Here is a 27,890-nt window from a genome sequence, read left to right as displayed (position 1 = left end):
AACCACAAAATTGGGGTTTATCAGGAATCCCTCACTTCTCCGAGCTGAGCTGGGTAGGGGTCAACTTCTTTTGTATTTGTTTATTTTGTCGAGTTCATTCCTTTTTTTTTTCCAGTTTATAACTTGGTTTCTTATGTATTTTCAGAGATGATTAAAAACAATGACTCCATGAAGGCCTTTAAGAAGGCGAGAAAGGCTACAGCAGCTGACGTTGGGATTTTTGCCAGTAAAGAATGTCATAAAAACAGTCGCGTTGTAGATATAGTCTCTAAACCGACAAAAATCCCTTCGTACAAACGTTTTGGTTGTCACAAGTAACAAACCCCTTTAAAAATTGTTAACCGAGTATTTAAACATCGGGTCGTCTTCTCAAGGAATTGCAGGAAGGTATGTTCTTATTATTGGTTATGAGTTTGTAAATTGGGAAAATTTGGAGTTTGGGCAATGGGCACAGGTATATTTTCAAAGCAATAAAAATAAATAAATAACTGAAAAATAAGCTTTTGGCAAGGTATGAGAACCGGAAATCCTGTCCTTGTTATCCTTATCAGATGTGATGAGAATTGGATTTCAATCCCACTTAGTTAAGTCAAGTGGACTAATTAGCTTGATTCTCAAGTCCTAGTCAACTCCTGTGGAGAGACTAGTGTTAGAGCAATCCTAACTAAAGCAAAATCTGCCAATTTCAACCACTCCTGAGTTTGACAACTCAAGTGTTACCAATTACCTAACCAAAGCCAAAAGGAAGAAAATATCTAAATTAATTTAAAAGCAATCTTAAATAGAATAAAACAATCATAAACTGAAATACTTCGAATTGTATTGCATCAAATTAAATATAGGAATCCATAAACCAAATTGGTAACATCTAATAATCAGCTGAAGTAGAGAATGAATAAAAGTAGAAGAGAATATAAAGTAAAAGGAATATTAAACCTTGGATTGAGAGTCACTCCTAAAACTAAGAGAAATCCTAAATCCTAATCCTAAGAGAGAGGAGAGAACCTCTCTCTCTAAAAACTACATCTACTCCTAAAATTGTGAATGTTTGAGAGCCTCCTCATGAATGGATGCAGTTTCCCACTTTATAGCCTCTAATCTGTGTTTTTTGGGCCGCAAACTGGGTCAGAAACAGTCCAGAATTCGCTGGTTTCGAATTTTGCCACGCTGGATTTTTGTCACTGCAATGCGGCCGCATGAATCACGCGGTCGCGTCGCCTAGCGTCAGGGAAACTATAAAATATTATATATCAAATCGAAGCCCCGGACGTTAGCTTTCCAACGCAACTGGAACCGCATCATTTGGACCTTTTTAGCTAAAGTTATAGCCGTTTGAGTGCAGGAGGTCAGGCTGGACAGCTTAGCAATTTCTCCAACTTCTTGCATTCCTTCTACTTTTGCATGCTTTCTTCCCATCCTCCAAGCCATTCCTGCCTTATAATATCTGAAAACACTTAACACACATATCAAGGCATCTAATGGTAATAAGAGAGGATTAATAATAAGCAAATATAAGATCAAAGAAGCATGTTTTCAATCAAAGCACATAATCAGGAAGGAAATATAAAACCATGCAAATATTATGAATAAGTGGGTAAAGAGTTGATAAAATCCACTCAATTGAGCACAAGATAAACCATGAAATAGTGGTTTATCAACCTCCCCACACTTAAACACTAGCATGTCCTCATGCTAAGCTCAAGAGAAACTATAAAGATGAAGAGGAATGATAGAGAATATGCAATGCAACCTATGGATGTAACTACATGCTAAGATGTTTCTACCTACTTGGTTAAAAATAAACAAATCTTTCAAGAACAAATATGAACTGGATTTCACTAATTCAAATCATAAAAATGAAGCACAAATAGACTTGTAGAAGAAAATATCTCATGAAAGCCGGGAACAAGGGATTGAGCATCGAACCCTCACTGGTAGTGTATACACTCTAATCACTCAAGTGTTTAAGGTTCGATTCTCTCAATTCTCTACTATCCTTGCTTTCTAAGGCTTGCTCTTCATCTAACAATCAACACAAATTTAATGCACAGATACACAAATCAAGAGGTCTTTTAAGGGTTGTAATGGGGTTAGGGTCAAGGTAGGATTGTATTTGGTCAAGTGGACTAAAAATCCGAATCCTTAATTAACTTAAACTTGCCACCTAACTTTAGACAATCCATGTAATCATAATACAACATCTAACCATCCATTAACCATGTTTTTCACATATTCATGCATTCTAATTTCAAGTACAACTCATATGCATTGCTTTCACCACTTACTTTGGGGCATTTTGTCCCATTTTATTAATTGCTCTTTTTCTTTTCTTTTTCTCTCTCTTTTTCTTCTTCTCTTTATATATATATATATATATTTTTTTTTTCTTTTGTTTTTCTCAATGCATATGATTAATTTATTGAATGCATGAACATGTCCTAAACATTTCTTTCACATTTTTAGAAAATTTTAACATACTCAATTCTCAAACCAAATATTTCCAAACCCAATTTCCCGCACTTAAATCGTAAGCACTCTCACTAGTCTAAGCTAACTAAGAATTCAAATTAAGGACATTATTGTTTTCCTCTTAGAGTTAATGATGTGCTAAAGTAAAGAACAAAGGGGTAAAATAGGCTCAAAATTGGTATGCAATGGATAATGAAAAGGTTAAGGCCATATGGGTATGTAAGCTAAGTGAAACAAAGGCCTCAATCATATAAGTGCATGTATACATCAAACAATGAAAATATAGAATTAAGCAAGACAAAGATCACAATTTTAGAGAGAAAAATACACACCAAAAATAAAATATTGGTTGATAAAATGCAACCAATTAAATAGGCTCAAAAATCTCACAGATTTTGTGTGTTCGAGCTCTAAACCATGTTCCAGTATAATATCTCTTCAAACAAGTGTAACATTAAATTTTATTCAAATTAGTGAAATTCTCTAAAAATTTTCTTGAAAAAGAAAATATTACTTCAACCAAGTGGTAAAATATGCAAAAAAATTAAACAAATATGCAATCAAACATGCAAATGCAACAATGAATAAGGAAAATAAATCATTGGTGTTGAGATAGAGGAGTAACTAACCCATTGAGATCGGTATCGACCTCCCCACACTTAAAGATTGCACCGTCCTCGGTGCATGCTGAGATGTGCAGGTGGATGGGTCTTCTCCAACTGATGCTTTTCTCCAAGGATTTTGCTGATGGACTTGTTTGTCTCCCCATGTGAACGTCTTCCGGTTCCCTTCCGGGTGGCCATCCTGAAAGAAAAAAGGGAAGAAGAGTAACCCAGAAATAAAGATAGGGTTGGTGGATGCCAAATAGTGAGGGTCTCAATTACATGGTAGCTACAACACGCAAGTGAGAAAACAATAGAAGCACATGGCATACCAGTGGTGCGAAAATTTGCAATAATGGAGAAGAGAATGGGGAAGGAGAGATAATATAAATTCATATCAATGCAAGAGTAATATAGATATAAAAGGTTGGCATTGATATAAATAGTATTACCTATCCAGAATAAAACAAGTCACTAAGCACCCAAAATAATTCAAGAGAAGATGCAACAGTTAAATAAGAAAATTTGAACACCAATAATAATTTTAAAAATATGCAATGAATGAAAGTATGCAAATAAATTAAATAAAATAGAATGGGAGTGAGAGAAAATAAGAAAGGAAGAAGAAAGAAATAAGAAAAGATAAGAGAATAAGGATTCGGAGAAGAAAAGATAAGAAAAGTGGCACTAATCTGGATAGGTTGTGCGACGTTGGCGACGCGATCGCGTGGGTGACGTGGTCGCGTGGTGCGCGATATGGTTGGGTGACGCGGACGCATGGGGCACGCGATCGCGTGACTCGATTTGTGCTAGTGGTGCGAGTGCAGCCTCGCGGTCGCACAACTCTCTGTTCAAAACTCAGTATTGCCAAAATCCAGGGTGACGTGGTCGCGTGGTCGATGCGATCGCGCGGGTAGCCTTATTCTTAAAATGACGCGGCCGCGTGGGGCACGCGGTCGCGTGGTAAGGCTTGGGCTTCCAGCACGAGTCCAGCCCAACTCCAGCTCAACTTTCTGCCATACACCCTTTTTACGCCGATTTCAGGTCACGCGGTCGCGTGGGTGACGCGGTCGCGTGGGGTGATTCGTGCCATTGGCATGCCTCCAGCGCTGCTCCTGCGAAACTCTCTGTTCATATTAATATTGTCTCCCATCTCCTTACGACGCGGACGCGTCACTGATGCGATCGCGTCGCGTGCTCGCTTTTTTTTTTTGAAAAGATGCAGAATGCAATGTTAATATGAATGTGATGCAAAACTCTAGGTTCAATATAATAAAATAAAACTCAAAAACAAATAAAACTTAAATAAAAATGAAAAATGAACGATCATACAATGGTGGGTTGTCTCCCACCTAGCACTTTTAGTTAAAGTCCTTAAGTTGGACATTTGGTGAGCTTCCTATTATGGTGGCTTGTGCTTGAATTCATCCAGGAATCTCCACCAATGTTTGTATCTCCAGTAACCTCCGGGGTCCCAAACTAGGCACAGAAAGCCTTCAAGTAAGTTAAAGCAAGTGACAAGGCCCCAAGAGTGTTGATTACCGGGATGAATTCCGGGGTCCCAAATCTTGCTTTTGCACCCGTCTTTAAGTTGATTATCATGATTCCATCCGGGTGGTTCAACTTTAGAATTCTCACTGAAGCGTCCAAACAACTTCCTAGACCCATTCAATTGAGCTTTACACCAACCTTTGCATTTAAAACTTAAAGCTTCCAACCATGATGAACCTTGCAGGACAATTCTTACCACTGGCCATCTTCCTCTTACTCTTAATGCCACAAAGAGCTCTAAGTTGACCATCCGTCTCCAGTAGCCCATATTCAAGTGGGATTAGAAAGCTAAGGGATATGAATTTTACCCACTTGAATGTTGTGAAGGATGATGGCAACTTAGGGGGAGGTGTTTTTAATGAAATTGCAAGCTCCACTCCCTTGTGCTCTTCTCTGATAATTACCACCTCTTTGCAAGCTTCTTCAATTTCAACCTCTTCCTCTTGGTAGTTTTCTTCCAATTCAATCTTCTCTTCATTGCTTTCCAAGGGCATGAGAGGTTGTGCTTCTTCTTCTTGAATCTCCATCTCTTGATCAGCCTCTTCCAAGTCCTTAACTGTGATATGCTTTGGAGGTTGTACACCCTCCTTAGCATCAATTTCAAACGTCTTGGAAAGGGGTTCTATGACTGGACTTTCCCATGGAGGTTCTGCATCTCCTAAGTCTTCAACCAACTCTTCTTCTTGAACAATGACAGCTTCTTCTACTTGTTCTAGTATGAATTCATGCTCTGTCTTGTCCACTGGAGCCTCTAGTATCTCCTTCATGCTACGCTCTTCGTTAGACTGTTCACATGGGGCTGTGGCTGACCCTTGTATATTTGAGCGTCTAGAAGCCCATTGAATTAATACTTGCTCCAGTTGTTGAACGGTTGCCTAAAATTTAATTACTATTTCCCTTAGGCGAACCTCTGCTTCTCGGGTTGCCGGACTTGGACATGATACAAAAGAAAGTGGTGGTGGTTGGGAGTGATTGGATTGGAATTGAGGTGGTTCTATATATGGTTCATATGACTCATAAGGTGGTTGGTATGGTGGATGTGGGTTAGGGTCATATGGAGGTGAATGGTGGAAAGGGGATTTGATTTTTTTTTAAATTTAAATTTTGAAATTTGATTTTTGAAATAAGATAAGATAAAATAAAAATTTTAAAATAAAAATCAATAACCTCTTAACTTAAGAAAAAGCAAAAATAAAAATAAAAACAAATAAACAAGCAAAAATAAAATATTTACAATAACCAATAATAAGACACACGTTTGCAATTTCCCGGCAACGGCGCCATTTTGACGTTGGGATTTTTGCCAGTAAAGAATGTCATAAAAACAGTCGCGTTGTAGATATAGTCTCTAAATCGACAAAAATCCCTTCGTACAAATGTTTTGGTTGTCACAAGTAACAAACCCCTTTAAAAATTGTTAACCGAGTATTTAAACCTCGGGTCGTCTTCTCAAGGAATTGCAGGGAGGTATGTTCTTATTATTGGTTATGAGTTTGTAAATTGGGGAAATTTGGAGTTTGGGCAATGGGCACAGGTATATTTTCAAAGCAATAAAAATAAATAAATAACTGAAAAATAAGCTTTTGGCAAGGTATGAGAACTGAAAATCCTATCCTTGTTATCCTTATCAGATGTGATGAGAATTGGATTTCAATCCCACTTAGTTAAGTCAAGTGGACTAATTAGCTTGATTCTCAAGTCCTAGTCAACTCCTGTGGAGAGACTAGTGTTAGAGCAATCCTAACTAAAGCAAAATCTGCCAATTTCAACCACTCCTGAGTTTGACAACTCAAGTGTTACCAATTACCTAACCAAAGCCAAAAGGAAGAAATTATCTAAATTAATTTAAAAGCAATCTTAAATAGAATAAAACAATCATAAACTGAAATACTTCGAATTGTATTGAATCAAATTAAATATAGGAATCCATAAACCAAATTGGCAACATCTAATAATCAGCTGAAGTAGCAGAATGAATAAAAGTAGAAGAGAATATAAAGTAAAAAGAATATTAAACCTGGGATTGAGAGTCACTCCTAAAACTAAGAGAAATCCTAAATCCTAATCCTAAGAGAGAGGAGAGAACCTCTCTCTCTCTAAAAACTACATCTACTCCTAAAATTGTGAATGTTTGAGAGCCTCCTCATGAATGGATGCAGTTTCCCACTTTATAGCCTCTAATCTGTGTTTTTTGGGCCACAAACTGGGTCAGAAACAGTCAAGAATTCGTTGGTTTCGAATTTTGCCACGCTGGATTTCCGTCACTGCGACGTGGCCGCATGGATCAAGCGGTCGCATCGCTTAGCGTCAGGAAACTATAACATATTATATATCAAATCGAAGCTCCGGACATTAGCTTTCCAATGCAACTGAAACCGCATCATTTGGACCTCTATAGCTAAAGTTATAGTTGTTTGAGTGCAAAGAGGTCAGGCTGGACAGCTTAGCAATTTCTCCAACTTCTTGCATTCCTTCCACTTTTGCATGCTTTCTTCCCATCCTCCAAGTCATTCCTGCCTTATAATATCTGAAAACACTTAACAAACATATCAAGGCATCTAATGGTAATAAGAGAGGATTAATAATAAGCAAATATAAGATCAAAGAAGCATGTTTTCAATCAAAGCACATAATCAGGAAGGAAATATAAAACCATGCAAATATTATGAATAAGTGGGTAAAGAGTTGATAAAATCCACTCAATTGAGCACAAGATAAACCATGAAATAGTGGTTTATCAGCAGCCCAGCACATCTCGGCTAAAGCTGCTGGGGAAGGATCTTCCCAGATTCCTCCCAAGAAGCCTGTCTTGAATACTGCTAGGCCGAGGAAGATAATTCCTACACCTCAGGTCCATTTAGTTGATCCCCCCCAGACTTCTGCTGCTACCTCTTCTCCCTCTGCCAGCCCTCTTCCAAAAAGACAGAGGACTGTTGAGCCCTTTAATTTGGACACTCCCGATTTTGATGTTGTTGGTTTTGTTGATCAACAAATTGCTCCTTATGGTGTTGTTCCTACTGACGATGTCTCCCTCCTTCGTCATTTGGACTTTATTACCCGGAATAGTATTAAGATGGCACATATGGGAGCATCTTTATATCGAACTGCCCAAGATCTTCCCATTCATGCAACCAATGCTTTTATGGAAGAGGCCAAATCAGAGTTCGACAGGATCAAGGGGTTGAAGGAGGAGCTTGAGGTGAAGGTGGCGAAGCTGGAAAAAGAGTTAGAGGGTGAGAAGATTTGGGCTACTACTGCGGTGGCTTCTGCAAAGTTGGATGAGGATATGGTGCTGAAGCATAAGGAGAGCTATGTCTTGACTTATGGTGAGATGATGGAGCTTAGGGAGAGTTTAGAATCTGCTCGATCTGACTATGCCGAGCTTCAGGGCCATCTCGTGGGCTGTGTGACTGCTGCTTATGAGAACTTGAAGGATCAGGTCCGAGTTCTTGCTCCCGAGCTCGACCTTTCTTTCTTCAGCTTAGATAATATTGTGGAAAATGGGAAGATCGTCCCTGCCCCGAATGAAGATGATGATGATGCCGATCTACCTCCTGTGCCATCCACCAAGACTTCTGTTGCCCCGACTTCTTCAACGCCTACAGCTGAGGTCGAACACCCTGACTCGGATCCTAATGTGCAGATCCTGAATCGGGCGGATGGGACTGTCGACGCTGTCCTTCCTCAGACTCGTCCTCCTTCCCCCCGAGATGCTGCTACTGGGGAGTCTTTGAATCCCTTATAGTTTTCTCTGATGTCTTGTGTTCAGCCCGGTCTGTGGGCTTTTAAATTAAAATCTTTATTTTTGTGACTTGTAGTCGGCTTGACTTTGGATATTTTTTAGTTGCTTTGCTTTTAACAACTACATTTAGGAAAAAGAAATTTTTTTAAGCTCTTGGGGTCGACTTCAAGCGGCCTCTTGAGTCTGTTATTATAGCGGCTTTGTTTCTTTTGTGATATGCCTGTCTGCATCTTTTTTACACTTTTCAGGAATCTTTAGAGTGTTGGAGTCTTGCTGTCCGACCTCTTTTGATTTCCTTTGTGCTTTATTTCCTGGTTTAGTCGAAGCTAGATTTGTTCAACTATTCTTCTTCGCACTTTTTGATAGAATACTTGTAGATTGATTTTATGGCTTTCTGGGTCCGACTTGGGTCCCTTATAGCGCACGCCTTCTGTCGGCCGACTTCTTTCATGTAGTCTTTGCGAATTATTTGTAGTAATCCCTTGGGATTTACTTTGTTTATAACTCTGTCACTTGGATTTGGCTTAGGCCGACTTCTTCACCTCGGTCTGTTCTAAATTATTTCTAGTAATCCATTTTATTTGGACCTTGTTAGGTCTCTTTTTATTGATTACTTTTTATAACTTTTTGTAGCTTTGTCGGGCGACTTTATCATGTCGGTCCCTTCTAAGTTATTTCTAGTAATCCATTTTATTTGGACCTTTGTCAGGTCTCTTTTATGGATTACGTTTATAACTTTTTGTAGTTTTGTCGGGCCAATTTCATCATGTTGGTCCCTTCTAAGTTATTTCTAGTAATCCACTTTTTTAGGGCTGGCCAGGCCTCTTTCTAGGGATTACTTTTTATAACTTTTGTTATTGTAGTTGACTGGTCCGACTTCTTTATGTCGGTCCGTCTTTAAGTTATTTCTAGCAATCTATTTTTTGTTTCAAACCTCGTCAGGTCTCTATTCATGGATCGCTTTTTATAACTTCTTGCATTATTCTGTTTTTGTCGCTTTTCATCTTGCCAATTTTAATCCTCGCTTGGCCTGACCTTTGATGAATTCGTTTTTCATCTTCGCCGGCTTTATCATGATCGAGCAGTGAGTTTTGGTTTTCACTTTAGCCAATCTGTAGCTTTGTAATCGGGCGATGAATTCTTGCGTTTCAGATTAATGCGTCTTGATAAAGAGGACTTGTAGAAAATCTGAAAAAACTTTATTCAAAATAGAAAATATGCAAATATATACATGTGGGTGCTTTACCCTTTTAAGTCAGGCAGTTTATAGATCTTGACTTGGTGTCTCATTAAAAAATCTTTTCAGGAAAAAGAGTGCACCTTATCCTAAGATCTTTATTACCTCCTAACTATAATACCTTCTTAGGTTGCAGGCGTGCTATGACCTTGGTAGCTCGCGCCCCTTGAGTTCGGACAGTCTGTAGTAGCCTTTTTCGAGTACTTCTATGACTCAGTAAGGTCCCTTCCAGTTCGCCGCCAGCTTTCTCTGTCTAGGTCGACTTGTTCCGATATCATTTCAGATTAGGACGAGGTCGTTGTTGGCAAAACTTCGCTGTACTACTTTTTTATTGTACCTTGAGGCCATTCGACGTTTTAGTGCCTCCTCCTTGATCCGAGCTCTTTCCCGTATTTTTGAAAGTAAGTCGAGCTCTTCTCTTTGAAGTTGGGAGTTGGCCTCTTCACTGTAGAAGATCGTTCTGGGGGATCCTTCTTCGATTTCCACTGGGATCATTGCCTCCATTCCATAGGCTAGTCGGAAGGGTGACTCCCTTATTGTAGAGTGCAGAGTTGTTCGATATGCCCATAGGACTTGTGGGAGCTCTTCAGCCCAGGCTCCCTTTGCATCCTGTAACCTCTGTTTTAACCCGGCTAGTATGACCTTATTGGCGGCTTCTGCCTGTCCATTAGCCTGTGGATGTTCTACGGATGTGAATTGGTGTTTTACTTTCAAGTTGGCCACTCACTTTCTGAAGCCTGTGTCTGTGAATTGAGTGCCATTGTCTGTGGTAATGGAGTATGGAACCCCAAACCTTGTGACAATATTCCTATATAGGAATTTCCGACTTCTTTGAGCAGTGGCGTTAGCTAGGGGCTCTGCCTCAATTCATTTTGTAAAATAATCTACCCCTATGATGAGGGACTTGACTTGTCCCGATCTTTGAGGGAAGGGACCAAGGAGATCGAGTCCCCATTTTGCAAATGGCCAAGCTGAGGTTACACTGATGAGCTCCTCTGGTGGGGCGATGTGAAAATTGGCATGTTTCTGACATGGTGGACATGTCTTCACGAATTCTGTTGCTTCTTTTTGTAAAGTCGGCCAATAGAATCTGGCCCGGAGTACTTTTTGGTGAGAGCTTGCGCTCTGAGATGGTTGCCACAGATGCCACTGTGTATTTCTTCTAAAACTTCCTTTGTGTTAGAAGTCGGTACACATTTTAACAGGGTTGTTGAAATCCCTCTTTTGTATAGAGTATTGTTTATGATGGTGTAATATTGTACCTCCCGTTTTAGCCTCTTTGCCTCCTTTTTATCTGTGGGGAGTGTTTCTATTTTGAGGTAATTAATTATAGGAGTCATCCATCCTTGATCCAGACCTATTATGGCTAGGACCTTTTCTTCTTCCGAGATAGACGGGTTCTGTAGTATCTCCTGGATGAGGCTTCTATTGTTGCCCCCTGGTTTGGTGCTGGCTAGTTTTGAGAGTGCATCAGCTCGAGCATTCTGTTCTCGAGGTTTATGGCGAACCTCATACTCCCCGAGTTGTCCGAGCTGGTCTTTAGTTTTGTCCAAGTACTTTTTCATGGTGGGATTCTTGGCTTAGTAGCTCCCTGCTATTTGTGAGGTGACTACTTGTGAGTCGCTGAAGATGGTAAGCTTTTGAACTCCGACCTCTTTAGCCAGCTTCAAACCAGTTAGTAATACCTCATATTTGGCTTGGTTATTTGAATCAGGGAACCCAAATTTAAGGGAAAGTTCGATTTGGGTTCCTTGGTTGCTTTCTATGATCACACCTACGCCACTTTCGGTTTTGTTCGAGGAGCCGTCTACGTAGAGGTTCTATTTTGTAGGGATTTCCGGGATGTCAGTAAACTCTGCGATGAAGTCAGCCAGAAACTGTGATTTGATGGTTGTCCGAGCTTCATATTGAAGGTCGAATTCGGACAACTCGACTGCCCATTGTAAGATTCTTCCTGCTAAATCTATTTTTTGCAAAATGCCTTTTATGGGCTGATTGGTTCGAACCTTGATGATGTGGGCTTGGAAATATGGACGAAGTCATCGAGACATTAGGATGAGAGTGTATGTGAATTTTTCTATTTCTTGGTAGTTCAGTTCGGACCCTTGTAATGCTTTGCTGATGAAGTATATAGGTTGTTGTCCACTTTCGTCCTCTCTGACCAATGCTGAGGCTATTGTCCGATGTCCTACTGTGAGGTACAATACAAGTGGTTCTCCATCCCGTGGCCGAGTTAGAATAGGTGGTTGTCCCAGGAACCTTTTGAAATCCTGAAAATGTTGCTCGCACTCCGTTGTCCATTCAAACCTTTTTCCCTTCCTTAGAGTGGCGTAGAAGGGGAGAGATCTTATTGCTGATCCGGCTAGAAATCTGGACAAGGCTGCCAATCTTCCATTGAGTTGTTGTACCTCTTTGACACAGGTCGGACTCTTCATGTCGAGTATAGCCCGACATTTATCCAGATTTGCCTCGATTCCTCTTTGTGTGAGCATGAAACCCAAGAATTTACTAGCTTCTACTGTGAAGGTGCATTTTGCAGGGTTAAGTCGCATGCCATGCCTTCTTATAGTGTCGAATACTTGGGTGAGGTCGAACAGTAATGACTCCTCACTTTGTGTCTTTACTAACATGTCATCCACATATACCTCCATGATTTTTCCGACATGGTCTGTGAAGACTTTATTCATTAATCTTTGATAGGTGGCTCCTGCGTGTTTGAGTCCGAATGGCATGACGACGTAGCAGTAGTTTGCTTTTGGGGTTAAGAATGAGGTTTTTTCTTGATTAGGTGGGTACATCGAAATTTGATTGTATCCTGAATAGGCGTCTATAAACGAGAGGTATTTGTATCCAGAGGAGGCATCTACCAGAGCGTCGATACTTGGGAGTGGATAAGGATCTTTTGGGCAGGCTTTGTTGAGGTTGGTGTAATCAGTGCATATCCGCCACTTCCCATTTGATTTTTTCACCAAGACGACGTTGGCTAGCCATAGTGGGTATTTGACTTTTCTTATGAATCTTACCTCTAGTAGAGCTTGTACCTGTTCTTCCACAGCTTGGGATCATTCTGGTCTGAGCTTTTTACGTCTCTGCTGTACTGCCCGAGATCCTGGGTAAACTGCGAACTTGTGGCACATTAACTTGGGGTCTATGCCCGGCATGTCTGCAGCCTTCCATGCGAAGAGGTCGACATTGTCTCTTAATAACTGTATAAGGGACTCCTTTACATCTCCTTTTAGGATTGTGCCAATATTGGTTGTTTTATCTGGGACATCTCCAATCTGGATTTTTTCTATCTCGCCTTCAGGTTGTGGACGAAGTTCTTTCCGTCCTCGAACTTCTCCGAGTTCGATGGTGTGGATTTCTTCTCTTTTGCCTCTAAGGTTCAGACTTTCGTTGTAACAGTGGCGTGCTATTTTCTGGTCTGATTTTATCGTAGCGATCCCTTCTGTGGTTGGGAACTTCATACACATATGTGGAGTCGAGACTACTGCGCCGAGCTGATTTAGCGTTGTCCGACCTATCAGGGTATTGTAGGCTGAACTCATGTTGACCACGATGTAGTCTATGTTGAGCGTCTTTGACTGGTTTCCTTTTCCAAAGGTTATGTGTAGTAAGATGTATCCAAGTGGTTGGATTGGAGTGTCTCATAGCCCGAATAAGCTGTTCAGATATGCTCTGAGTTCTTTTTTCTCCAGGCCGAGTTTGTAGAAAGCAGTTTTGAACAAGATGTTAGCCAAGCTTCCCTGGTCCACCAGTGTACGGTGGAGATTAGTGTTGGCCAATATGATAGTAATGACCATGGGATCATCATGTCCCGAGATGACGCCAGCTGCGTCCTCTTTAGTGAAAGTAATAGTAGGGAGGTTGGGCGCCCCATCTCCTCCCTCGACATGATATACTTCTTTTAGATGTCTTTTGCGAGATGATTTGGAGATTTCTCCCCCCGCAAATCTTCCGTGTATCATGTGGACATGTCTCTCCGGGGTACGAGGTGGTCGTTTAGTTCGTCCGACCTCTTCGTCCCTTCTTCTTTTTCTGGGCTCATCTATTTTGCTGGCTAAGTACCGATCTAGTCTTCCCTCTCTCACTAATTTTTCTATGACATTCTTCAAATCGAAGCACTCGTTGGTGGGATGTCTATAGATTTGATGGTATTCACAGTATTTCGTCCGATTTCCTCCTCCTTTCTTGCTTTTGAGTGGGCGAGGCGGGGGTATCTTTTCAGTATGGCATACTTCTCGATAAATATCCACAAGAGAAACCCTAAGAGGGGTGTAATTGTGGTATTTCTTGATCTTTTCTCCATGCTGATCTTCTTTTCTTAGACTCTTTATCCTTATCTCGGGAGGAGTAGGAGAATCCGGACTTTGAGGTCTCTCCTAGTCGAGATTTTTCCTCCATGTTGATGTATTTCTCTGCTCGTTCTTGTACTTCATTCAGAGATGTGGGATGTTTTTTCGATATGGAGTGACTAAAAGGTCCCTCTCGTAAGCCGTTGATGAGACCCATAATGGCTGCTTCTGTTGCCAGACTTTGTATGTCCAGACATGCTTTGTTGAATCTTTCCATGTAGCTGCGAAGACTTTCCCGATCTCCTTGCTTGATCCCTAATAGGCTTGGGGCATGTTTAGTTTTGTCCTTCTGGATGGAGAATTTGGCTAGAAATTTCTTGGCTAAGTCATCAAAGTTTGAGATGGACCTCGGGGGCAGGTTGTCGAACCATTTAATTACTGTCTTTGTCAAGGTAGTCGGGAAGGCTTTGCATTGGATTGCATCTGAGGCGTTGGTAAGATACATTCTGCTTCTGAAATTACTTTGATGAAGGCTAGGATCTGATGTGCCGTCGTACGGAGTCATGTCAGGGGGTTTGAAGTCTTTTGGAATTTTGGTCTTCATGATCTCTTTGGTGAATGGGTCTTTGTCCTTGCGGGGGCTATCTTTGTGGCTGGATCAAGTAGTTTTAGCTTTGAAATCGGCTTCAAGCTTTAGGAGCTTGTCTTCTAATTCTCGGCGTCACCTAGCTTCCCTTTGTAGGTCTCTCTCGGCCTCCCATTGATATTCACCTCTTTTTCGAGTTGTTTTAGGCGATCTTGAAGTGCCTCCATGATTCCTATGTTTGGCGAATTCTTATCTTTGTTAGGCTGAGAAGTATCGTCTCGTGTGACATCCGCGTTCTTATGAGGCGTTCTGTTCTCCAAATCAGAATTGTGGTCGTTGTCAAGGTTGTCTGCCATGATGATGGGATGACTTCCAGGTCCCCCGGCAACGGCACCAATGTTCCGAGGGTTACCTGAAACTATAGGTCGATCTCGGACGAGATCTTCTATGTTGATCGGAGTTGTAGAATCTGACTTGATGGTGGCAGCTGGACCTGCCAGGTCTGATTCGTTGGACTGGGGATGGTGCTGTTCCTTCGTCACCGGAGGGTGGTGGTACCTACAAGGGACTCCGCTGCTTAAGTTAGCAAGGGTATTGAGCAGGTTTTTTTTTTGTAGAATCAGAGTATGAGTTATACCTGGGTGCTCCAGTGTATTTATAATGTTTGTAGAGTGACATTTTCCTGGAGATAAGATAGTTATCTTATCTTATCTTTGAGTAGAATTTATCTTATCTTCAAGGGAACCGCCCTTATCTCTCTAGGCTTGGGCTGCCTTTGGATTTGGGTAATGTTCCTCTGTTTGGGACCTTATTTGGGCTTTCCTGGTGAGTTGGCCGAGCTCTTTGAGAAGAGGTCGGATAGTTCTGACCTGAAGAGGTCGGTCGATTCAGCCCGGGTCGGACAGTTCGACCCAGGATATGAACAGCTGTGTTTTAAAAAAACTAAACCGGAGGGTTTGAGAAACCTGGACAGGTTAAGATTTTTTTTCTTCTAAAATTCGCTCCCCCAAACAAGGTCGTTTGACGTCTTTAATATTAATAAAAAAGAACCCTAGTTCTGAAGCTGCCCACCTCTCTCCCTCTTTCTCTCTCACTCTCAGCTCACCTTGGTTCACTGTCACCACCGAACGTTCACCGCGCTCTCGCTGGATCCTCCGTGACGTCTGCTTGTGTCTCACCTCTCCACCATCTGTGCTCAGCTGCTCGCATCTGGCGGTGCCTCCCTTCGCCAGTGAATGCCCGAGCTATGTGATCATGGGAAATCTGCCTCTCAACAAATTCCCTTCGGCAAGTATACCAAATTTGTCGTCAAGTAAAAAGTCACAGTAGAGTGAGGTCGAATCCCACAGAGATTTATTGGTTGAGCAACTTTAATCAAAGGAATGGTCTAGTTGAAGTAAACAGAATTGAATTGAGAATTACAGAATTTAAATGGCAGAAAACGTAAATAGCAAGAAATGTAAATGACAGAAAAGTAAATAGCTGAATGTAAATTGCAGAAAGTAAATCACAGAAAGTAAATTGCAGAAAGATAAATGGGGATGGGGATGATGAACATCAAAGCAAACAACAAAATATAGAGAATGGGAAGATAAGAATGGGGAAGCTCATTGGGTTCAGGAGATGTTACGTTCTCCGGATCAAGTTCATTCTCATCTCTTCCTCAATCCATGGAACTCATTGATCTCTTGGCAATCTTAGGTGATTGAATCCCAGTTCCTTGGCAATTCAATCTCTCTAAGCTTAAACAATTGCCCAATTCCTTGATCTAATTACTCATGGGAAGAGATGAAGTGTGATCACTGATTATACCACATGTCTTTTTAGATCAAAGTATCAGGAGGATTATATGTCACTATATCCGTCTAACCCCCAATCTAGTCCAACATGAGAAAGCGTTTCTAGCATGATTTCCTCATTCCTCTTCCATGGTTCTGAGGAAATCCAAGTATGAAAAATTTCTCTTCTGAGACAATTGCTCAATTGGAAGAAGATCGAAAGCTTTCAAGCAAATCAAAGATAATGAATAGAAGAATAATAAGAACTATGATTGATCCGTTGAATTACAATAGAGATCCCTCCCCTATTGATGTGGGGTTTAGTTGATCATGGCTCTGGAAAATGGAATTGAAAATGTAAAGTGTATCAGAAAGTAAATTTAGTACAGAGAAAAGTAAATTGTGAGTGTTTACACTCCTGGATCCCTTCCAGGTTCCAATCCCCTTTATAGTTCAAAACTACTCCTATATATACTACTTCTCTAATCTTCAGTGGAGTCTGCAAGTATCTGGATGTGGGCCCTTGGCCTTAGTTGAAGCAGTTAACAAACTCATTGAGCTTTGCTCAGCTTGTTGGAGGAGTTTAAGTTAGGCAGTAGTCACGTTAGTTAGGCTGTTAGTGTGAGTAACGTGATGTGTAAATTCCTAGCTCGAAGACGTTAGTGACATAAACGTGGTCACTAACATCCCAAAATCCCTTGAATTCACATTACTCCTGGCGTTAGTGGCACTAATGTGGCCACTAACGCTACACCCTTGCCTAAGCCACGTTAATGGTGGCATTAGTGGAACTAACGTGGCCACTAACGCCACTCATTCTTCACCATTGCTGGCGTTAGTGGCATTAACACCACTACTAATGCCAGGCCTTTCCCCTTCTTCCACGTTAATGCCCACGTTAGTGGCATTAACGTGGCCACTAACACGGCTTTCCTTGCCCATCGAGGACGTTAGTGGTATCTGGTGCACGAAATTTTGATCTCAGGCAACGGCGCCAGAAACTCTGTACGCACGTCTTAATAAATCGTTTTTCATTTACAACTTCGATACAACTAACCAGCAAGTGCACTGGGTCGTCCAAGTAATATACCTTACGTGAGTAAGGATCGATCCCATGGAGATTGTTGGTATGAAGCAAGCTATGGTCACCTTGTAAATCTCAGTCAGGCAGATATCAAAAGGTTACAAGCGGAATAAGCTGAATTGAATGGAAAAACAGTAGTACTTTGCATTAATCTTTGAGGAACAGCAGAGCTCCACACCTTAATCTATGGAGTGCAGAAACTCTACCGTATGAAACTACATAAGTGATAATGGTTCAGGCATGGCCGAATAGCCAGCCCCCATGAAAGTATAAGATAGCATAAAACTGATCAAAGATGTCTAATACAATAGTAAAAAGTCCTATTTATAATAAACTAGTTACTAGGGTTTACAGAAGTAAGTAATTGATGCATAAATCCACTTCCGGGGCCCACTTGGTGTGTGCTTGGGCTGAGCTTGAATGTTACACGTGTAGAGGTCAATCTTGGAGTTGAACGCCAGTTTGTAACGTATTTCTGGCGTTCAACTCTGGCTTGTGACGTGTTTCTGGCGTTTAACTCCAGACAGCAGCATAGAACTGGCGTTCAACGCCATTTTACATCATCTAAATTCGGCCAAAGTATGAACTATTATATATTTCTGGAAAGCCTTGGATGTCTACTTTCCAACACAATTGGAAGTGCGCCATTTTGAGTTTTGTAGCTCCAGAAAATCCACTTTAAGTGCAGGGAGGTCAGAATCCAACAGCATCAGCAGTCCTACTTCAACCTCTGAATCTGATTTTTGCTCAAGTCCCTCAATTTCAGCCCGAAAATACCTGAAATCACACAAAAACACACAAACTCATAGTAAAGTCCAGAAATGTGAATTTAACATAAAAACTAATGAAAACATCCCTAAAAGTAACTAGATTCTACTAAAAACATACTAAAAACAATGCCAAAAAGCGTATAAATTATCCGCTCATCACAACACCAAACTTAAATTGTTGCTTGTCCCCAAGCAACTGAAAATCAAATAGGATAAAAAGAAGAGAATATACTATAAATTCCAAACTATCAATGAAACATAGCTCCAATCAGATGAGCGGGACTTGTAGCTTTTTGCCTCTTGAATAGTTTTGGCATCTCACTTTATCCATTGAGGTTTAGAATGATTGGCATCTATAGGAACTCAGAGTTCAGATAGTGTTATTGATTCTACTAGTTCAGTATGATGATTCTTGAACACAGCTATTTTATGAGTCTTGGCCGTGGCCCTAAGCACTTTGTTTTCCAGTATTACCACCGGATACATAAATGCCACATACACATAATTGGGTGAACCTTTTCAAATTGTGACTCAGCTTTGCTAAAGTCCCCAATTAGAGGTGTCCAGGGTTCTTAAGCACACTCTGTTTTTGCTTTGGACCTTGACTTTAACCGCTCAGTCTCAAGTTTTCACTTGACACCTTCACGCCACAAGCACATGGTTAGGGACAGCTTGGTTTAGCCGCTTAGGCCGGGATTTTATTCCTTTAGTCCCTCCTATCCACTGATGCTCAAAGCCTTGGGATCCTTTTTATTACCCTTGCCTTTTGGTTTTAAGGGTTACTGGCTTTTTGCTCTTGCCTCTTGGTTTTAAGAGCTTTTGGCTTTTTCTGCTTGCTTTTTCTCTTTTTTTTTTCCTATATTTTTTTCTTTTTTTTTTTCTGCAAGCTTTGTTCTTTGATGCTTTTTCTTGCTTCAAGAATCATTTTTATGATTTTTCAGATTATCAAATAACATGTCTCCTTATCATCATTCTTTCAAGAGCCAACATATTTAACATTCTTAAACAACAACTTCAAAAGACATATGCACTGTTCAAGCATTCATTCAGAAAACAAAAAGTATTGTCACCACATCAATATAATTAAACTAAGTTCAAGGATAAATTCGAAACTCATGTACTTCTTGTTCTTTTGAATTAAAACAGTTTTCATTTAAGAGAGGTGATGGGTTCATAGGACATTCATAACTTTAAGACATAGTTACTAACTACTAATGATCATGTAATAAGACACAAACATGGATAAGAACTTAACATTAAGAAAACGAAAAACAGTTGGTCCAACCTTTGATTAAAGTTGACCCTTCTAGTGTAGGGGCGTGCATCTCCTTGCATCATAGGCAAGTTAAACGCCAACCTCACATTTTTCGGACTAAAATCTAAGTATTTCCCCCGAACCATTGTAATATAATTCTTTGGGTTTGGGTTCTTACTTTGATCATGGTTCCTAGTGATCCATGCATTGGCATAGAACTCCTGAACCATTAGGATGCCGACTTATTGGATGGGGTTTGTTAGAACTTCCCAACCTCTTCTTTGGATTTCATGTCGGATCTCCGGATACTCATTCTTCTTTAGCTTGAAAGGGACCTCGGGGATCACCTTCTTCTTGGCCACAACATCATAGAAGTGGTCTTGATGAGCTTTGGAGATGAATCTTTCCATCTCCCATGACTCGGAGGTGGAAGCTTTTGTCTTCCCTTTCCCTTTTCTAGAGGATTCTCCGGTCTTGGGTGCCATCAATGGTAATGGAAAAACAAAAAGCTTATGTTTTTACCACACCAAGCTTATGATTGACCTCTACACGTGTAACATTCAAACTCAGCCCAAGCACACACCAAGTGGGCCCCGGAAGTGGATTTATGCATCAATAACTTCTGTAAACCCTAGTAACTAGTTTACGAAAACTCCATAACTATTTTATATCCGCCTGACTGAGATTTATAAGGTGACCATAGCTTGCTTCATACCAACAATCTCCGTAGGATCGACCCTTACTCACGTAAGGTTTATTACTTGGACGACCCAGTGCACTTGCTGGTTAGTTGTATCGAAGTTGTGAATGAAAAAAGATTTATTAAGACGTGCGTACAGAGTTTCTGGCGCCATTGCCTGAGATCACAATTTCGTGCACCAAGTTTTTGAACTAGTTTTTTTCTCAAATGCTTAAATTCTGCTTTCCTCTGTTTCTGATTCACGCACGCATGTCCTCCAATGGCAAGTTATGTGTTGGTGGATCACCGTTGTCAATGGCTACCATCCATCCTTTCAGTGAAAAGGGTCCAGGTGCGCTGTCACCGCACGGCTAATCATCTGCAGGTTCTCAATCGTACCGGAATAGGATTTACTATCCTTTTGCGTCTGTCACTACGTCCAGCACTTGCGAGTTTGAAGCTCGTCACAGTCATTCAATCCCTGAATCCTACTCAGAATACCACAGACAAGGTTTAGACTTTCCGGATTCTCTTGAATGCTGCCATCAATCTAGCTTATACCACGAAGATTCTGATTAAGAGATCTAAGAGATATTCATTCATTCTACAGTGGAACGTAAGTGGTTGTCAGGCACGCGTTCGTGGAGGAATGATGATGATTGTCACGTTCATCACATTCATATTGAAGTGCGAATGGATATCTTAGATAGGAACACGCATGTTTGAATGGAAAACAGAAATACTTGCATTCGTTCATCGAGACACAGCAGAGCTCCTCACCCCCAACAATGGAGTTTAGAGACTCATGCCGTCAAAAGGTACAAAGTTTAGATCTAAAATATCATGAGATACAAAATAAATCTCTAAAAGTTGTTTAAATACTAAACTAGTAACCTAGGTTTACAGAAAATGAGTAAATTATGATAGATAGTGCAGAAATCCACTTCTGGGGTCCACTTGGTGTGTGCTAGGGCTGAGACTTAAGCTTCTCACGTGCATGGGCTGTTTTGGGCATTCAACGCCAGGTTGTAACCTGTTTCTGGCGTTGAACTCCAACTTGTAACTTGTTTCTGGCGCTGGACGCCAGACTGCAACATAGAACTGGCATTGAACGCCAGTTTACGTCATCTATCTTTGAGCAAAGTATGGACTATTATATATTTCTGGAAAGCCCTGGATGTCTACTTTCCAAAGAAATTGAAAGCGCGCCATTTGGACTCTTGTAGCTCCAGAAATTCCATTCCGAGTGCAGAGAGGTCAGAATCCAACAGCATCAGCAGTCCTTTTTCAGCCGAATCAGATTTTTGCTCAGCTCCCTCAATTTCAGCCAGAAAATACCTGAAATTACAGAAAAACACACAAACTCATAGTAAAGTCCAGAAATATGAATTTTTCCTAGAAACTAATGAAAATAAACTAAAAACTAACTAAAACATACTAAAAACTATATGAAATTAACCCCAAAAAGCGTATAAAATATCCGCTCATCACAACACCAAACTTAAACTGTTGCTTGTCTCCAAGCAACTAGATAAATAAAATAGACTACTAATAAGTCAAGAAGCAATAATATCTCAGAGTTTTTGAGTGAAGCTCAGATTCTAATTAGATGAGCGGGACTAGTAGCTTTTTGCTTCCGAATAGTTTTGGCATCTCACTTTATCCATTGAAGCTCAGAGTGATTGGCATCTATAGGAACTTAGAATGCAGATAGTATTATTGATTCTCCTATTTCAGTATGATGATTCTTGAACACAGCTACTTTATGAGTCTTGGCCGTGGCCCTAAGCACTTTGTTTTCCAGTATTACCACCGGATACATAAATGCCACAGACACATAATTGGGTGAACCTTTTCAGATTGTGACTCAGCTTTGCTAAAGTCCCCAATTAGAGGTGTCCAGAGTTCTTAAGCACACTCTTCTTTTTGCTTTGGACCTTGACTTTAACCGCTCAGTCTCAAGTTTTCACTTGACACCTTCACGGCACAAGCACATGGTTAGGGACAGCTTGGTTTAGCGCTTAGGCCAGGATTTTATTCCTTTAGGCCCTCCTATCCACTGATGCTCAAAGCCTTGGATCCTTTTTACCCTTGCCTTTTGGTTTTAAGAGTTATTGGCTTTTTGCTCTTGCCTTTTGGTTTTAAGAGCTTTGGCTTTTTCTGCTTGCTTTTTCTTTTTCTTTCTCTATATTTTTTTTCTGCAAGCTTTTGTATTCACTGCTTTTTCTTGCTTCAAGAATCATTTTTATGATTTTTCAGATTATCAATAACATGTCACATGTTCATCATTCTTTCAAGAGCCAATATATTTAACAGTCTTAAACATCAAATTCAAAAGACATATGCACTGTTCAAGCATTCATTCTTCTTTGGATTTCATGTCGGATCTCCGGATACTCATTCTTCTTGAGCTTGAAAGGGACCTCGGGGATCACCTTCTTCTTGACCACAACATCATAGAAGTGGTCTTGATGAGCTTTGAAGATGAATCTTTCCATCTCCCATGACTCGGAGGTGGAAGCTTTTGTCTTCCCTTTCCCTTTTCTAGAGGATTCTCCGGTCTTGGGTGCCATCAATGGTAATGGAAAAACAAAAAGCTTATGTTTTTACCACACCAAACATAGAATATTGCTCGCCCTCGAGCAAGAGAAGAAAGAATAGATGAAGAAGAAGAAGAAAATATGGAGGAGAGGGGGGTAAGGTTCGGCCATAAGGGTGGGTTTTGGGTGGAAAATTGATTTTGAATTTTGAAGGTAGGTGGGGTTTATGAGGTAGGTTTATGGGGAAGAGTGGATGGATGTGAGTGGTGAAGTGGTTATAGGGAAGATAGATTGAGGTGATTGGTGAAGAGTTTTGGGGAAGAGTGTTTATGGGATTGTGTGAAAGAGGGGTGAGAAGAAGTGAGTGGAGGTAGGTGGGGATCCTGTGGGGTCCACAGATCCTGAGGTGTTCAAGGATTTACAACCTTGCACCAAATTAGGCATGCAAAATGCCCTTGCACACAACTCTGGGCGTTCAGCGCCAGATTGGTGCTTGTTCTGGGCGTTGAATGCCCATTTGTTGCCTATTTCTGGTGTTGAACGCCAGAACCATGCTTGTTCTGGGCGTTCAGCGCCAGCTCTTCTCCAGGGTGCAATTCTGGCGTTCAAACGCCCAGATGCTGCCCATTTTGGGCGTTCAGCGCCAGAACCATGCTCTGTTCTGGCGTTGAACGCTAGCCAGATGCTTCTTACTGGCGTTTAAACGCTAGTAAGGTCTTCCTCCAGGGTGAGATTTTTCTTCTGCTATTTTTGATTCCGTTTTCAATTTTTATATTTATTTTGTGACTCCACAAGATCATGAACCTAATAAAACATGAAAGAACAAGAAAAATAAAATTAGATAAATAAAAATTGGGTTGCCTCCCAACAAGCGTTTCTTTAATGTCAATAGCTTGACAGTGGGCTCTCATGGAGCCTCACAGATGTTCAGAGCATTGTTGAGACTTCCCAACTCCAAACTTAGAATTTGGATATGGGAGTTCAACACCAAACTTAGAGTTTGGTTGTGGCCTCCCAGCACCAAACTTAGAGTTTGACTGTGGGGGCTCTGGTTGACTCTGTTTTGAGAGAAGCTTACTGTGCCTCTTTTCAATGTTTACAGAAGGGTAACATTGAGTTGTAAACACAAGGGAGTCCTCATTCAATTAAAGGACTAATTCACCTCTGTCAACATCAATCACAGCTCTTGCTGTGGCTAGGAAAGGTCTTCCAAGGATGATGGATTCATCCTCATCCTTCCCAGTATCAAGGATTATGAAATCAGCAGGGATGTAAAGGCCTTCAACTTTTACTAACACGTCCTCTACTTGTCCATAAGCCTATTTTCTTGAATTGTTTGCCATCTCTAATGAGATTTTAGTAGCTTGCACCCCAAAGATTTCCAGTTTCTCTATTACAGAGAGGGGCATGAGGTTTATCCCTGAACCAAGGTCACACAGAGCCTTTTTAAAGATCATGTTGCCTATGGTACAAGGTATTACGAACTTTCCAGGATCCTGTTTCTTCTGAGGCAATGTCAGTTGATCCAGATCACTTAGTTCATTGGTGAACAAGGGAGGTTCATCTTCCCAAGTCTCAATACCAAATAATTTGGCATTCAGCTTCATGATTGCACCAAGGTACTTGGTAACTTGCTCTTCAGTAACATCCTCATTCTCTTCAAAAGATGAATACTCGTCAGAGCTCATGAAGGGCATAAGGAGGTTCAATAGAATCTCTATGGTCTCTAGATGAGTCTCAGATTCCTTTGGTTCCTCAAAAGGAAACTCTTTATTGATCACTGGACGTCCCAGGAGGTCTTCCTCTTTGGGATTTACGTCCTCCCCTTCCTCTCCAGGTTCGGCCGTGTTGACTATGTCAATGGCCTTGCACTCTCCTTTTGGATTTTCTTCTGTATTGCTTGGGAGAGTACTAGGAGGGATTTCAGTGATCCTTTTACTCAGCTGGCCCACTTGTGCCTCCAAATTTCTAATGGAGGACCTTGTTTCATTCATGAAACTTACAGTGGCCTTAGATAGATCAGAGACTAAGTTTGCTAAATTAGAGGTATTTTGTTCAGAGTTCTCTGTCTGTTGCTGAGTTGATGATGGAAAAGGCTTGCTATTGCTAAACCTGTTTCTTCTACCATTATTAAAGCCTTGTTGAGGCTTTTGATCCTTCCATGAGAGATTTGGATGATTTCTCCATGATGGGTTATAGGTGTTTCCATAAGGTTCACCCATGTAATTCACCTCTGCTATTGCAGGGTTTTCAGGATCATAAGCTTCTTCTTCAGAAGATGCCTCTTGAGTACTGTTGGATGCAGCTTGCATTCCATCCTAACTCTGAGAAATCATATTGACTTGCTGAGTCAATATTTTATTCTGAGCCAGTAATGCATTCAGAGTATCAATTTCAAGAACTCCCTTCTCCATAAGCGTCCCATTACTCAAAGGATTCCTCTCAGAAGTGTACATGAACTGGTTATTAGCAACCATGTCAATGAGTTCTTGAGCTTCTGCAGGCATTTTCTTTAGGTGAATGGATCCACCTGCAGAAGTATCCAATGACATTTTAGCCAATTCAGATAGACCATCATAGAATATATCCAGGATGGTCCATTCTGAAAGCATATCAGAAGGACACTTTTTGGTCAGTTATTTGTATCTCTCCCAAGCTTCATAGAGGGATTCACCTTCTTTCTGTCTGAAGGTCTGAACATCCACTCTAAGCTTACTCAGCTTTTGAGGAGGAAAGAACTTGGCTAAGAAAGCCTTGACCAGCTTATCCCAAGAGTTCAAGCTATCCTTAGGTTGAGAGTCCAACCATATTCTAGCTCTGTCTCTCACAGCAAAAGGGAAAAGCATGAGCCTGTAGACATCATGATCTACTCCATTAGTCTTAACAGTATCACAGATCTGCAAGAATTCAGTTAAGAACTGAAAAGGATCTTCAGATGGAAGTCCATGAAACTTGCAGTTCTGCTGCATCAGAGAAACTAATTGAGGTTTTAGCTCAAAATTGTTTGTCCAATGGCAGGAATGGAGATGCTTCTTCCATGTAAATTGGAATTAGGTGCAGTAAAGTCACCAAGCATCCTCCTTGCATTATTATTATTTTCGGCTGCCATCTCCTCTTCTTGTTTGAAAATTTCTGAAAGGTGCTTGCTGGATTGTTGTAATTTAGCTTCTCTTAGTTTCCTCTTCAGAGTCCTTTCAGGTTCTGGATCTGCTTCAACAAGAATGTTCTTGTCCTTACTCCTGCTCATATGAAAAAGAGGGACAGAAAAATAATAATAGGGATTCTTTTTACCACAGGTATAGAGGTTCCCCTATGTGAGTAGAAGAAGAAAAGAATGTAATGTAAAGAAAGAAACACGAGGGTAAGGAGAGCAGAGATGTGGGATGAAGAGAGGTGTTAGTAGATGAATAAATAAATAGAAGGAGATGAGAGAGAAGGAGAATTTTCGAAAATTATTTTTGAAAAAGAGTTAGTGATTTTCGAAAATAGTTTTTGAAAAAGGTTAGTAATTTTTTCGAAAATTAAAATAAAAAATTAAAATAATTAGTTAATTAAAAAGAAATTTTGAAAAAGAGGGAAGATATTTTCGAAAATTAGAGAGAGAGAGAGAGTTAGTTAGGTAGTTTTGAAAAAGATAAGAAACAAACAAAAAGTTAGTTAGTTAGTTGAAACAAATTTGAAAATCAATTTTGAAAAGATAAGAAGATAAGAAGTTAGAAAGGATATTTTAAAATCAAATTTTGAAAAAGATAAGATAAAGAGATATTTTTGAAAAGATATGATTGAAATTAGTTTTGAAAAAGATTTGATTTTTAAAATCACAATTAATGACTTGATTCACAAGAAATCACAAGATATAATTCTAGAACTCAAAGTTTGAATCTTTTTTAACAAGCAAGTAACAAACTTGAAATTTTTGAATCAAAACATTAATTGATGATGTTATTTTTGAAAATATGATGTAAAATTAAGAAAAAGATTTTTGAAAAATATTTTTTTGAAATTTTCGAAAATAGATAAGAAAAATGAAAAAGATTTGATTTTTGAAAAAGATTTTGGAAAAGATAAGATTTTTAAATTGAAAATTTGATTTGACTCATAAAAACAACTAGATTTTAAAAATTTTTGAAAAAGTCAAATCTAATTTTTGAAATTTTAAGAGAGAAAAAGGGAAAGATATTTTTTTTTTATTTTTTATGATGAGAGAGAAAAACATGAAAATGATGCAATGCATGAAAATTTTTTAGATCAAAACAATGAATGCATGCAAGAATGCTATGAATGTCAAGATGAACACCAAGAACACTTTGAAGATCAAGATGAACATCAAGAACTTATTTTTGAAAATTTTTTAATGCAAAGAAAACATGCAAGACACCAAACTTAAAAATCTTTCATGTATAGACACTATGAATGCAAGAATGCATATGAAAAACAAGAAAAGACACAAAACATGAAAACATCAAGATCAAACAAGAAGACTTACCAAGAACAACTTGAAGATCATGAAGAACACTATGAATGCATGAATTTTCGAAAAATGCAAGATGAATATGCAATTGACACCAAACTTATAACATGACACATGACTCAAACAAGAAACACAAAAATACATTTTTTTTTATGATTTTATGATTTTTTTGTATTTTCTTTTAATTTTTTCGAAAATCATTTGAAAAAGAAAAATAAGGATTCCAAAATTTTTAATATGAATTCCAGGAATCTTGCACTCTTATTCTAAAGCTCCAATCTGAGGGTTAGGCATGGCTTAATAGCCAGCCAAACTTTAGTATGTAACTCAGACATGCCACGGCTGACATTCCAATTAACTTGCCTCTATGCTGATGGTTGGAAGCCCCTATCCAAAAGAATTAGACATGGCTTTACAGCCAGCCAGGCTTCAACATGCTTCGTGAAACTCTAGAATTCATTCTTAAAAATTCTGAAGAAAAATATATTTTTGAAAAGATTGATTTTTTTTTTCGAAAATAAAGGAGAAATTTTTTTGAAAGATTTTTGAAAACTTTTTGAAAATAAAACAAAAAGAAAATTACCTAATCTGAGCAACAAGATGAACCGTTAGTTGTCCAAACTCGAACAATCCCCGGCAATGGCGCCAAAAACTTGGTGCACGAAATTGTGATCCCCGGCAACGGCGCCAAAAACTTGGTGCACGAAATTGTGATCTCAGGCAACGGCGCCAGAAACTCTATATGCACGTCTTAATAAATCGTTTTTCATTCACAACTTCGATACAACTAACCAGCAAGTGCACTGGGTCGTCCAAGTAATAAACCTTACG

Source organism: Arachis ipaensis, chromosome B04 (assembly GCF_000816755.2).
Source record: "Arachis ipaensis cultivar K30076 chromosome B04, Araip1.1, whole genome shotgun sequence".
NCBI lineage: Eukaryota > Viridiplantae > Streptophyta > Magnoliopsida > Fabales > Fabaceae > Arachis > Arachis ipaensis.
Note: the sequence above shows the minus strand (reverse complement) of the source record.